General features: G+C 43.1%; 1 protein-coding gene across 4 annotated transcripts in view; it reads right to left on the minus strand.

Moving 5' to 3' along the window:
* The window catches only part of LOC120902959 (bcl-2-related ovarian killer protein), a 48,149-nt gene extending 35,937 nt beyond the window's left edge, over positions 1-12,212 (minus strand). For 2 of the 4 annotated variants that reach the window (XM_040312067.1, XM_040312065.1), the window contains exon 1: positions 11,299-12,212. The gene's annotated coding sequence lies outside the window, so the exon portion shown is untranslated. Of the gene's footprint in view, positions 1-11,294 lie in introns of all 4 variants that reach the window. The other 2 variants (XM_040312066.1, XM_040312064.1) reach the window with 1 other exon arrangement.
* Positions 12,213-13,860: the final 1,648 nt, after the last annotated feature.

Genomic DNA, 13,860 nt, shown 5'->3' on the forward strand with positions numbered 1-13,860 from the left:
GCTAGCTTCAGCCATCTTCAGAAAGATGTCCCTTTGAAGAGTGCAAAGTCTTTGAATTGCTGGCGAAACCGACGCACTTGAGCCGGCGGGGTGGACATCTGGGTGGTGAGCAGTTCGTCGCGTGCAGGTTCGTTGTTGGTGGTACTTCGAGCAGGCAGCTCAGTTTTCACGGCAATCGTTGCAAATCTTGCGTGATAGTGATGAAAGATTGCTACAATGTTTTCCATCGTTTTGGGGATATTGGATGATTGGTGATGAACTCTGGATGGGAATTTTCACTCTACCGAAGTCAACAAAGCTACGTAACAAATGGTTTTGCCAAAAATTGCGAGCTGATTTGGGGTGAAGTGAAATCTTGGAGAAGTGGAGCAAACATGGCCTACTTAATTAGCAAGCGTATAGGATGACATTTCCAATCGGATATTGACAAGATGAAGAATACACTAAAGCTGAAGCTGTACGAGTTCAAGTTGGATTTACTTTAAATTCCAATTGGTTCAAACTAATTATGGTCATGCTGTTCCAATGTTTTCCCAATAAAGCAATTATCACCATAAAATTACTATAATAAATGACCTCCACCTAGCAGGCAGACGTTCATTGATTGCTCTTTTCTCTTCATTGCCCTCTATTTAAACGGTTCAAAATGAATGTCCCTGTGTGTATGACAAACTTCCTCACTCCCACAGAGCAGGGAGCTCCATGGGGTCGACAAAATAGAGCAATTCCTCATTTTCTCCCAGCACGGACAGGGAAGTGCCCAAGAAAAACGACACAACTGCGCGCAATTCCTGTGCACTATAAACGGATTTGAACCCCACTGCCATACCCTTCCCGAGCTCCCCGACGCGATGCGATGAAAACGCCCGGAAGGTAAGTGCGATAAATTAAAGTACCGATAAACACGGTCATCGAGGATCGCCCAAAAGGATGTCCCAGAGCGTTTCAGCTGCAGTTCTGGGGCGGGTTCTTTTTCCTGCAGAAGACCTAAAAAATACACGCAAACTGGTTTAACAAAGATGTGGGGTCCCCCCAAGGGACCCACAGGGAGATGGGACACAAGACTAACGAGGGCACAAGCGTGTGTGTGTGTGTGTGTGTGTGCGTCCGCATCTTTGGGTGATTTACGCTTAATTGCTTTTGGTCCGCTTTCTTGGGCTGTGGATGTGCTGTATTAATCGGCGATACGGCGTGGTTGAATTTCTTGCCGGCCTCTCCCTCATTGCCTCCGAGCGCAAAATCATCGAATATCGCACGGGAATCGATTGCGCTTTGCTCCCCTGTTGCGAAACACAACGACACACACACACGCTGTGCACCAGTACTCCTTCCATTTGAGGCCGCAAATTTATGGACACATGGCATTAATTTCGATGCTGCTGGTGCTGGTGCTGGTGCGGTTGCTGCAGCTGCATACACGATTGCAGCTCGCAATGGGTTTGGGAGAAATCTCAAGCACAAAGTAACATGCTGGCACACACAGACACACAAAGTTTCCTGCGGCTAAACGGGGCCCGGCACAATACAATGAAGCTATTTTACCGAGCATAATATTTACCTTATCCTTATCGGCTTGCGGGGGCTAAGAAAATGTATGATTTTATTAAACGCAACCATGGCGCACGGGATTGGACGGGTGTGTTTGGAAGGGAGGGGTGTAGAGCATTGTTGTACTGGAAGAAAATGGATCGTATGGTTGCTGTTGCTGCTGCTGCTTGTGTGCTGAGTAATTCAGATAACGGAGATAAAGTGGACAGCGAATGGATGCATCAATAACTCGGTCAATATGTTTTGTGAATGTTTGCTTGCTGCATGTTAATACAGCTCCATTATGAGCAATGATGATCGATAGAGCGTCCCAGGTCCTGGGAAAGGGTACCCGTGGCAAGTAGATGCACTTCTGGAATAACTTAAGATGTTCGAGGAGCTGTAGATTTAGGCTTGTTTTTTTTTATATTATCCTTGTCGTTTTATTAGATGTTTGGGATGTCTTATTATTTTCTTGGTTATACTCCAATAAACTTATTGCAGTTGGAGCATGTTTACTTGCTAATTGATAATCAGATTGTTAACTGGTTTATTAAATATACTATTCTGATACAGTATAGCTCTCTATTCAAGGACTGTCGGTTTAACAACTAAAGGATCCATAATTTAAAGACATATTTGATTTATTATTTATTGAGTTTGCTTATCGGACATAGAGAAAGTCGTGAATAAGCTTAATATTAGTCGTTGATTACACTTAAAGTAACGTCCCGTAGCTTGTAAGCACCTAGAGCTACGGGACGTTTTATTTTGTTTAATCGACGAACATGCAAACGCTCACGGAACGGTACGAAATTTTGAGATGAATCAACTTTTATACATATTGTAAACTTGATTGAAGGCGATTCCCATCGTGTTAATCGGATCTGACTGACAGAACAGAGAAGTTTACAGCGCTGAATAGGTGGGCGCATCAATTTCGCCACTAATCAAACCTGCCACAAAGAAGCGTTGAGAGTTCGCACGTCTCGTTCAGAGAGGTTCCAGACCTAACAGTAAGTATCGACTGCTATGACTCAAATGAACATGATTTCGTTGATGGGACATCGATTTTATAGTAAAGAGAATCAAACAAAATTTGTAAATAAAGTAATTTTCCCATAGGAATAAGTCTGTGCTTTTCAATTCTAACTAAATGGACTTACGGGCTTGATAAAGCTCCTTTAGAAGTTGCAAGTACTCCAACGGGTAGCTTCCACAATAAATATGATAAATCCAATAACTTCATCACAAGATCGCGATGATTGGCAAGCTTCTTCTTCTTCTATGTCTTAACAACCGATGTCGGTCTAGGCCTGCCTGGCCTGTACCCTCTTGTGAGCTTGGCTTTCAGTGACTAATTGATTCCCCCCCCATAGCAGGATAGTCAGTCCTACGTATGGCAGTGCAGTCTTTTTGGGGATTGAGCCCATGACGGGCATGTTGTTAGGTCGTACGAGTTGACGACTGTACTACGAGACCGGCTCGGCAAGCAATGACGCCAAAACTCAGTGCGATCATTTCAGGCGAATTTCCCCATGACACCCAAGTCCGCGGACAACATCCCCGGAGAGGAATTGATAAAAATTGAAGGTAGATCTTAAAAACATGCCTACATGCATGTCTTCGTCCGCGCTGACGAAAATTCCGGATAACTGACGGCAGGCAGCTCGGAAAGTCGTTGATTTAGTTTTGCAATTCAGCTTGAATAATTACCTTTCAAAGGATGTTTATGGAAAGAAAATATCTCTCCTAGTTTGGTTTTTCCATACCCTGCCGAAAAATCCATTTTGTGAAATGTAAACGTTCTTCTTCTTCTTCTTCTTCTTCTATTTGGCGTAACGACGACTGTACCACGGGACCGTCCCCGTAATGCAAACGTTAGCGATCACGCTTAGTAGATCTCAGATGGTTATCAAGATCACGCTAGAATGGTAGTTCCTAGATCATGTTTTTGATGATTTATTTAATGATCAAACATCTAAATACAACATTTAGCTGATCTAAAATCAATATTTAAATACGGCAATCTTGAAAATGTCATTTAATTAAAGGCAAAAAACAAGATTCGTGGATATTTCACATGTTTTAACTATCAAGTAAATCAAAATCGATGGAAACCTTCGACCATCTACAGGGACAATCTCAAACAATTACTCGATGTTGAGATAAGCTTTTTCAGAATAATTTAAAAAAGAACATGGGATAAATGCATAAAAGGAGTAAAGTAAGTAATACTTGTAATGATCGATTATTAGTGAAACGATGAGATACAATTATGTTGCAATTATACAGAAATGATGAATACCAGCGCGTCTGCACGACAGTCTTGGCGTGTGTGAGAAGAGGTTTTCGTGCTCGATACGATACCGTACCGAACGGTTAGATGGAATGCCGTTCGAAAGCGAAGCCGTGAAACGAGGTGACACCGCGTTGAGCTAATGGGTGAAACTCGGAAAAATCCAGCACGATCGATGTACCCGATCGGTGGTGGCCTCCCTACCAAGCTGCTGGCCACAGTTTAAATTCAATTAACATTTTTCCACGCACAAATCTCGGATCTCGTATCGCGGAGTTCGGGTCAGGGAAACCTGCCGGTGCGCCAGAGCGCTCCGTTACCGAATGGAAAGAATGCTGGCCCAGCTGGCTAGAACCGAAAGTGGAGCTAGTGTGTAAGGCTGCTGCTGCTGCTGCTGTTTGCTGTTGGTGATGTGAAATAATTTAAATTGCACAATTGCCTGCACTAAAACGGGGAGGGTGAGCGTGAAACTGGATCAGTGCACCCCCCTGAACTGATGGCCAACTCCTCTCTCACACGCACGCACGCACTGGGTGGAGATTTTCCTTTTTCGGAGGAAAGGGAAAATCCACCCCTTCTTCTCTGTAAGCTGTAAGGTGTGTTTGATTTCGATTATAATGATCGCGACACGGCTAGAACCAATCAAAATGCTTGCGCCCGGGGACGGGTACCGCCCGAAACCGGAGCTTTTGCACCAATACCGAACGTGGCTTTTTGTGTGCAGGCCGATCGTACAGAGCTTGGTATGGGGGGTTTTAGCTTGGTTTTGGTGGTGTACCTTGCTCGGGCACGGTGTGTTGCATCATGTCACGTAGCGGAGAGGCTATATTAATTTAAATGGTAATGTTTTAGTAAGTCAGAGAGATGCGGTAACACCTTTCGGTGGAACATTGCAGTACCTGCACGTAAGTTTACAAATACAGGGGTTACCTAGTCATACTGCGGCATCGTAGAAGAATGCAGCTCTGGCTTTCGAGCTTAGTGAAGTATGAATTGGGCACAGTAAAGAAATTCTAAAAGGTCGCAAAATTCTTGGCCACAAAGTTCTTGGTCGCAGAAATCTTGGTCGCAGAAATCTTGGTTGCAAAATCCTTGGTCGTAAAATTCTTGGCCACAAAAATCCTTGGTCACAAAATCCTTGGTTCACGGTCTTTTTGGAGTCAGCGCATTAATTCAATAGATGACTGGAACGGCAACTGTGTAATGTGTATTGTGTGAAGAATGTTTTCGAAGATGTCTTGGTCACATCATGCGATTTGCGGCGGAGGTACTTACAATGTATATTCAAGTTGGTGTAGAAATGACTTCGAGGCGTTAAGATATTTGCTTATAAGCAAGTGTCCAGAAGTTTATTGTGCTGATGTGTTTGCCACTGTGTCAGTAATTATCGTGCAACGTACTTATTGTGTACTTCATTGGGTCAACAAGGTTATGAAATTGTCTGCATATTATGAATGGTTTCTGCTTTGTATGCCGAGATGGTTCTTATAGCACAAAATACTGATTATCTGGAATACCCCGTTGTAGAAATTACACCAAAAATTATATCGAATTATAAAATCAACTCGAATAAAACTCTAGCCACAGTCCAATCATTCATGTTCCCACGAATAAGATTGTAGCCCGATTACAACAAAATTCCACCATTTGCAGTTGTACCTGTATGAAGGTTTCGCTTGAAGCCTACTGATCCGCAAATGCATTGTACTTTACCGTCATAAAATCAGGACGTTTTGATTCTGCTCCAACACACACACACACACACACACACAGGCGAACACACCCTGTAATTGCTAATGTGCCGACATCGCGACCTTTACACCCTTTGCGCGGGGAAACAATCCGCACTGTGGTCGTGCGCCGTTGATCATCATTAGCAATCGGCTGGGGTCATTTGTCATAGGAACGCGGCTGCAGAATGCTGTGGTGCAGCAAAAATCGGTAATGATCGGCCGGTTGTGTGTGTGTGTGTGTGGCTGTGTTTGTGGCGGCCGCTGCAACCACCATATTGCCGCGAAACGATAATGTGAGAAACGTGAGATCGTGCATCGTCAGCAACCGCCGCCGGTGGAGGACACCAAACCGGCGCCGATCGACGGATAATTGTTACAAATGAATGGAGTTCGGTGTTCGTGGCTCCTAGTGGCACCGAAAAGGGCAACCGTGTACGTGTCTCTGTGTGTGTGTGTGTGAATACGCAATGCACTTTACCGTTTTAATTGCGGTTGAAAGCTGACATCGGGTTGTTGGGTTGCGCTCTAACATCTGTCAAGAATGTCATCACTCGCTGTGTTGAGTGCGCATCTTCGATGATGACACCTTCTCTCCATCGCTCCCGGCTTAGTATCACCAACATGTGTGCAATATTTATTTAAATTACAACACTGTCCAGCCAGGCACTACTTTCTCTCTCTTGCTCACACTGCTCTATTGGTCCCGTTTTCTCTTCGCTGGGGAATTGTGTTTACTTACAGCTGGTTCAAGGTCTCGAGCGCCGTATCGATCCGAGCGTTGCCGAGAAGTGGCCACAGAGGCGCAAACGACACACAGCGAGCGGGATCGACGCCATGCTAAAACCTCGGGACGCGCAAAAGTGCAAGCAAACCGCGAGGCGCGAGTGTTTGTGTAGCTGCAAGTGGCAGAATGCACTTTCCGAAGCACCTTCCGCTCTTCGCACGTGAGCGCACTGCTTGGTGGAGACGAAGACGGGCGGGCGACCTTTATTGGAGGTGCGCATCGGTTATTAAATTATGATTGCACGTGCTGGCTATATCAGTGCTGCAGTCAGACGGCAGTAGAAATGAAAGAAAATCAGAACCACCAGAGATTGAATGATGCAGTTTTTGGTGAATGTTGGCAAGAAAAAAAAACAACCCCAAACGGATTAAACGCTCGCCTTCACGTCATAATAATGTGGAACTAATACGTGAAGTGTGGAGCGCACTCCGATTGCCGCTTCCGATTGTCCGGCGTGGCTGACAGGCGGGCCTGATTGGATTGACATTTTTATGAGTGTGAGCGGTGTGAGTTGACTCGTCTTGCTGCTGCGTTTTGTGCCGCATTTGCTTCTGCTGTTCCCCCATGCGCGTTTTGCGCGAATTTGATCTCGTCTGATGGGAAGGATGTGCGTGCTACGGGGCAGCGCGAGACGTCACCGGGTACGCGCAGTTGTCATACAAAACCGCGAACAGACAGATAGCCTTCAAGTCGTTGCGGTCCGGATGGCAGAACGGTCATACAAACCGCAGGCGCGATGTAAAAATGCTGCGGCACAAGGGCTGGCGGTGCATAATCGAACGAAATCGCTTTCGCGTAGTGGTAGTGAGCTGCACCGTGCAATGGGATTCTATTTACCGGCAAACCAAACGGTTGACTGCTGACTAATGATAGAGATTGAGTGTCATAATTGTGAGGCTTTAGAGATTCACACAAAATGGTGCTTCAGCTTAGGTAGCATTTTAATCAACGGGAATGGCGTAGTGCTTAGTGCTTTGTCATGATTAACCCGTTTAGTGGGCAACACGATTAAAGCAATTTGTTTTTAATAAATAAAAAAACTAGATTATCAATTGATTGTAGTCACTCTTAATTGCTAATTAATTGCTGTTACTCTTTCGACCTTGATTTTGAATGATTTTTATATTTTCCATCTTTCTTCTTCTTCTTTTTCTTCTTCTTCTTCTTCTTCTTCTTCTTCTTCTTCTTCTTCTTCTTCTTCTTCTTCTTCTTCTTCTTCTTTTTACTTTTCTTGTTCTTCTCCTCTCTCTTCTTCTCCTCCTGTTCTTCTTCTTCTTCTTCTTCTTCTTCTTCTTCTTCTTCTTCTTCTTCTTCTTCTTCTTCTTCTTCTTCTTCTCCTCCTGTTCTTCTTCTTCTTCTTCTTCTTCTTCTTCTTCTTCTTCTTCTTCTTCTTCTTCTTCTTCTTCTTCTTCTTCTTCTTCTTCCTCTTCTTCTTCTTTTTCTCACTTTTATTCTTCTTCTTTTTCTTACTTACCTATTTACTTATTTTTCTTCTTACTTTTCTTATGAAATATAAATCAACCTTCCTGACCTTGCACGATCTTCGCTCGACAAGGGTTACTATGAGTGACATAATGATGAGATCACAGTAAGATCAGTATATATTAGAAGTAAGTCCTGCTTAAAAAAGATCCTAGAAATACAAACTTTTTACCACAACTGAAAGCGAAGGTATGTCCCAAAAATCGATCATTGACTTTTTTGTACAAAATTTTCTCTTTTTACCAACGTTCTGTTCATTTGGTGGCTCTAGTTGGTAGTACTTATGCATTGCCATTAAGTAGGAAAGGATTATTGTTTTGGATTGTTTCTTTCCACTCATCACGATAAGTCTCACCTCTCATCCCAACACAGGTTTGAGAAGGGCAAAAGTAAAAATCTATAAGACAATTTAAGATAATGAAGATCAATACGAGCAAGTGGTGGCACGGGAAAACTCTCAGAGGAACCCTTCAAGCCATATACACACCCAAGACTACTAACATAGCTCCATAGAGAAAAAACGGGCACAATGAAATTCTTTACCATCGTTTACGCAGCTCGCCAAGAACTAACTAATGGGTCCGGTGCACTACTTATCAGAACTCGACTGTGACATGCATATGATCAGCTCCACTAGTGCCAACGGTTGGGTCTAGGGCACTACCTTCCAAAGAGGAACAATCTAATGTATCTGTTATTGGCCTCTTACAATCATCAATGAGTGAATCCTGTTGTGACCTCCCAGACTATGTGCAAACCATAATTTCCCCCAAGTAGAGAGTAGAAAAGTTACTGAATGAGGTAGGACATCTACACATATTTCACGTTACACAGATTGCTTAACATAGATTACGCACTTTCGTTTGACATTAGATAATATTCTCGCATTCTTCTGGTTTATTCTCAATTATAAAAGAGTTATCGTTGGATAGTCATATTGTAAATTATTGCAAATTATCTAACCGCTTATCGATGAAACTAAACATCCATGAATGTATCTCAATACTGCTATCGTGCTGCTAAGTCCAACAAACGTGGAAAACTGAAAGCTTTATTACACTAATACCTAATCATGGTTGTTGCAGTCCGTTGGTCTAATCCATAAGCATTGAGACTCGCGTGAGGTCAGATATGGATCGATGCTTATTGCGGGCCTGTTCAAGCATGATATACTTTCTTCGGGATATGATACTTATCTTATTTACTTACCTAACTTACCGATATGTGTTTGTTTTAAAAAAAATAAGGAAAGATAACAATTAAAAACGTCAAATTCTATAGAAGGGAGTGCTGCTGAAAGTTGTTTGTTTTCACTTCAGCAATTTTTTTTAAAAAACTCCAAAGAATCACTTTTTATGGCCAATTCCAATATTATTTTGCATAAAAAATATCTCTCCAAATCAACTGTCATAAAAACATTTCTTCCAAATTCTTAAATTGGCTCCTCATTACACCACGGTGCAAATTATATGATTAATATTCCATCGCCACCAGTGATTATCAAAACGCGACCCTAAACCTCTTATTACCGTGAGGGAGGGCAAAAATCGTATCATTATGAGCGCTGCTGCTTTCGCTGTAACGTTGTTTGGGTGGTGTGCGCCAACAAAAAAAAGGCTGCCTCTTCAAAAAGGGAAAAATCGCCACGCAAACCTTCATTACCTTCAACCACGTCGCACGCACGCACGCTCTTCGCGGTGAAGGTGTTGAATAATTTGCGCACAACCTTAAGCTGCCTTCGCTGCTCCCTTCGGCCATTGACCAAAAAGCACGGTTTGACTGTATGAGTGTGTCATTTAGGCATTGCATGCGCGAAAAGATCTTCCCACTCTCCACATGATCCCCTGGACGGGGGGATACATTAATTGTCGGTAATAACCATCGGCCGTACCGATCTCGTGCCATCGCTTCGGGTGCCGTCGTCTGTCAAGTGAAGTTTGTGTCCAGTTGGATTTTGGGCCAGGTTCAGTGAAGGAAGCCAGTAAGGGGGGCAGCACCTTAATGAGATGCTTAAAACGGTTAGTGTGCTTCAAGGAGGCGGTGGTTGAGATGAGTTTGTAGCAAATCACTTGCAGTGGGACAACTCCAATCACTTGCCTGTTAATCAGCACGAAGTTTGATAAAGATGACGAGTGATCGCTAGATAAATGCTTCCCAATGCAGCCGCTCAAATTACTGCCAAAGCTAGGGCTATCGAGACAACAAACTTGAGTTGAGGCGTTGTTAATTAAGCTGCCTGATGCTGTGGTGCTTCTGCTATTCGCTTTACAGTACCGGTCAGAGGGTACCGCGTCGGTTCAAGCGTCGGATGTTTACGCCTTCGAAACATAATATTTGCCCCCGCAAACGCATTTGCGATCAATTTACATTGCCACAGCTGTAGGTGTTAAGCAAGTACGAATTGCACTCAAAAAACTTCACCCCACACCACGGCTCTGCGTCATATTAAACCCGGGCGAAAGCAGTTCACTCGCTAGAAGAGCCAATGGAGAAGGGTGAGGAGCAAAAATTAAAATTCGAAAAGAAAGTAACGCCTTCCAATTGCGAGGCCGTGTGGCAAGTAAATATGATTTAAAAAAAAAAAAAACAAGGAAAGAAGAGCCCAACGTGTCATATTTCATCCTTCTTTACTGTCCGAGCGGGTTAAAGCGAAACCGGAGGAGGATTTTTGTGTACAATCAGTAACCGTTTAAGCGCGTCATTAGCGATTGCGTTCTGGTCCAAGGAAGAAAGGTCCGCTGTCATCCCCGGGGGAAGCACTTTTGGCCGCTTGCCTCATTATGTCGCCAATCACCGTCAATTCGTGGAGAAAGGACGGAAAGGACCGTCAGTTCCGACTCAGTCTCAGTGTTCGGGAACTTTTTACCGGGACAGTGCCGGAAAGGGGGACAGGATGTAATCCTCATCCGATCCGAAAAGTTATGCACCTTTATCGTTATCAGACGGTGCATTTCGTTGCTAATTTTCTTGTGACTTTTCACTGTCTTTTATCGTTTCCCAAAGTCACCGGGGGATTTTTTCCCTCCGCAAGCGAAGATCAGCACAAAACGCTATCGCGATGAAGCTGTCACTCAAATGTTGGCGCTCACTTTGTCAATCGTTTCGAGTGCACACTCGTGCAGAGACACTGTGTGGTGGAGGGTTTAGAATGGTGGCTGCGTTTTGTCAACTTTTCCACCTTGGGGAGTGCCTGCCACCTTTATCTGATGGTGATTAATCATAGGGCGATAGTTTTTGCCCGCCGATAGAAGCGATGAGCGATGCGGGCAAGAAGTTGAACGTCACGAGCGACTTGAGAGAGGGAGAGGATTATGAGCTTTGCGAATAACGAGTGGATGGACAGAATGCAAAGTTTGAAGCGAATTGATGTTACTGCCGGAGTCGCACAAACACCTCGCATTGCAAACAGAGGTGTACATATTTCAACCACTGACAGTAATGATGTTTGATTAACTTTGCCTTCACTTACCTACCGGTCTATGGTGGTGGTGGTGGTGATGGTTTGTTGACGATGCAAGATGAACGCTCTTTAAATGGCTTGCACTTTCTGTTTTGATTCAATCAATTTCGTTGCCCGTTTTGCTGAAGAATTCACGTACGCAGCCACTGTCGTAACGCTCTTGTAACGCTCTTGTAACTAGCACTGAAACGCGTAACTGTGTTAGCTCACAACGGCAGCACAGAGTGCCCTTTTCTCTACGCACGCTTTTAATCGATCCGTGTGAGTGATGTGGTTGGGTGGGTAAAGCACTTTACACTTATTTTCGATATACCAGCATTACCAGCATCACCATCGCCAGCGCAACTAATTTGATGCTATCGGGTTACGAATTAATCACTACACGACACACTCTGCACATACGCACACACACACACGCACGGTTGCCTGTTGTTTGCCATTATTTAGTTGGGCACTGCTAACAGCACTCTTTAACCCACAGAACGCAGTGATGCGGGTGGTGGTATAAATTTAGACACTATGCACTATGTCACCGATCGGCCGTTATCACTTACGTGCGCGCGGCTCATATCCCGATCATAGCCACTCTGCCGCACACCAAACACCTGTTGCATCGGTGGGGGTTGAATGCGGGAAACGGCACCCATGCGCCCCGACCCGTTGCTAGGGAGCGAAGCGCGCGAACTGTTGCAGACCTGGGCACGGCACCACTAAACACCGGGGGATGATATCGAACCGACCGGCCGACCGAATATGAAGAGGATATCCACACACAAAGCCGGGGCCCGTCTATTTGGCTCGGTTACAACCAGCCCGCCGACCCACCGCGCCGTGGTCGTGGGGGAAAGCAAACTAAAAGGTAAAGATCTGCGCTACGCGAACGCTGTGGGAGCGACAGCGGCGGCGCGCGTCTTATCGGCACGCGTGTTGAACCGAAACAAAGCGCAAAAGAAAAACATCGCTCCCCGATCGGATCGGGTGCCCCGGTGCGGATAGGGGGTCTGTGCACTATGGGCAATTTGACAACGATGGCGGGTTGATTGAAGGAGTAATTGCAAAACGTAATTGATGTAAAATGTAAAAAAGGTACAAAATATTTTCCTATTGTGTAATGTTTTTTACGCAGATTTTTGTAAAAATTTGTCAAGTCATAAATGAAAATTAATTAATATAGCCAAGAGCTTTAATATTTTTGTTTGTTAAAATGCATATACAGTGAACCCTCTCTTATTTGACACCTCTCCAATTTGAAAAACCTCTCTTATTTGAACATTTTGCACAGTCCCTTGATTTCAAGTACATTTTTGTTCCTCTATTTTGGAAAACCTCTGAAATCTGTGTCCCTCTTATTTGAGTATGGTATTGCCATGGTTATTGAAAGATGTATGCTCAAATTGGCAATCCTGTTCGCAGTTTCCTATAGCAACAGTTAAGGCTGCATACTAAATGTTCTGTCTCTTTCTTCTTTGGATGGACCTTTCATTCACTTTCCACCTCTGTAATTTGAAAACCCCTCTTAATCGACAGTCCCATCGCCTCTCAAATAAGAGAGAGTTGACTGTACTTTTACACATAATATTTTAAAAATAAAACAAGACTAATACATCAAAACAATTCTATATTTTTATTATTTTTTATGTTTCTTATATTACTGTTTGATTAGTATACATGAAGAGAAAGATGGAGTGAAAAAAATTATTGTAAAAATCGACTTTATTGCATTGTTTTTTGAACTTTTATACAGTGAGAGTTCAATAGTGAAACTCTTTTTAGTTGGCATGCTTTTTATTTGAACGCTCAATAGTTGGCTCACAGTTCAATTAAAAAGCATGCGTTTGTATGGAAAACCCATTCTCTTAAAATTTCACAAAAATCCCATGGCTTGCCGAGAAAAATGTCAGTTTTTGTATGGAAAATCGTGCCAACTGAAAAGCACATATTCAATAGTTGGCAGGGAATCGAAGTTCAACCAGTGAGCTCAGGCTGTATTTGATAATCATTATGTTTTGTTTTTTCAATCCTATCTCAGATTACTTTGTCTTTAATAAAAATTGAAATTAAATTAAATGTTCTCTATCAAACTACTACCACCTTTATGAACATTACCTCCACTTTATGAAAAAATTCGCATGACGTGTTTGAAAAAAACGTTCGAATTAGGAATACAAACTTTCTGAACGAATCAAAATGCGTGGTAAAGTGTTTACTATTTTATAGTTTTAAGAGTATATTTTATTTTCAACACATGCTATTGACATTGTATTAAAAACAGGCTCGTCACGGCCAAGAGTTTGGATACCTTCTCAGGAAACGTGTCAGAGAACAGTAAAAAAAAATAGAAAAATCATATCATTCAAATAATGTCTAGTTCAAACCAATGGCTAACCAGAATGCTATTTCACCTTAGCCTTATAACATCTAGGCTAATTGTTTATTAAAATTTAATTTAAATAAATAATATAAAATAATGAAACTATTACGTTGGGTGTTATATTTATTATCTTTTGAACTGCTGGCTAGCGAAGTTCGGCTGAAATTAATTCCCCATTAAACCATCGGCTGTATGATTATAACC

Source organism: Anopheles arabiensis, chromosome 3, assembly GCF_016920715.1.
Source record: "Anopheles arabiensis isolate DONGOLA chromosome 3, AaraD3, whole genome shotgun sequence".
NCBI classification, from domain to species: Eukaryota; Metazoa; Arthropoda; class Insecta; order Diptera; family Culicidae; genus Anopheles; species Anopheles arabiensis.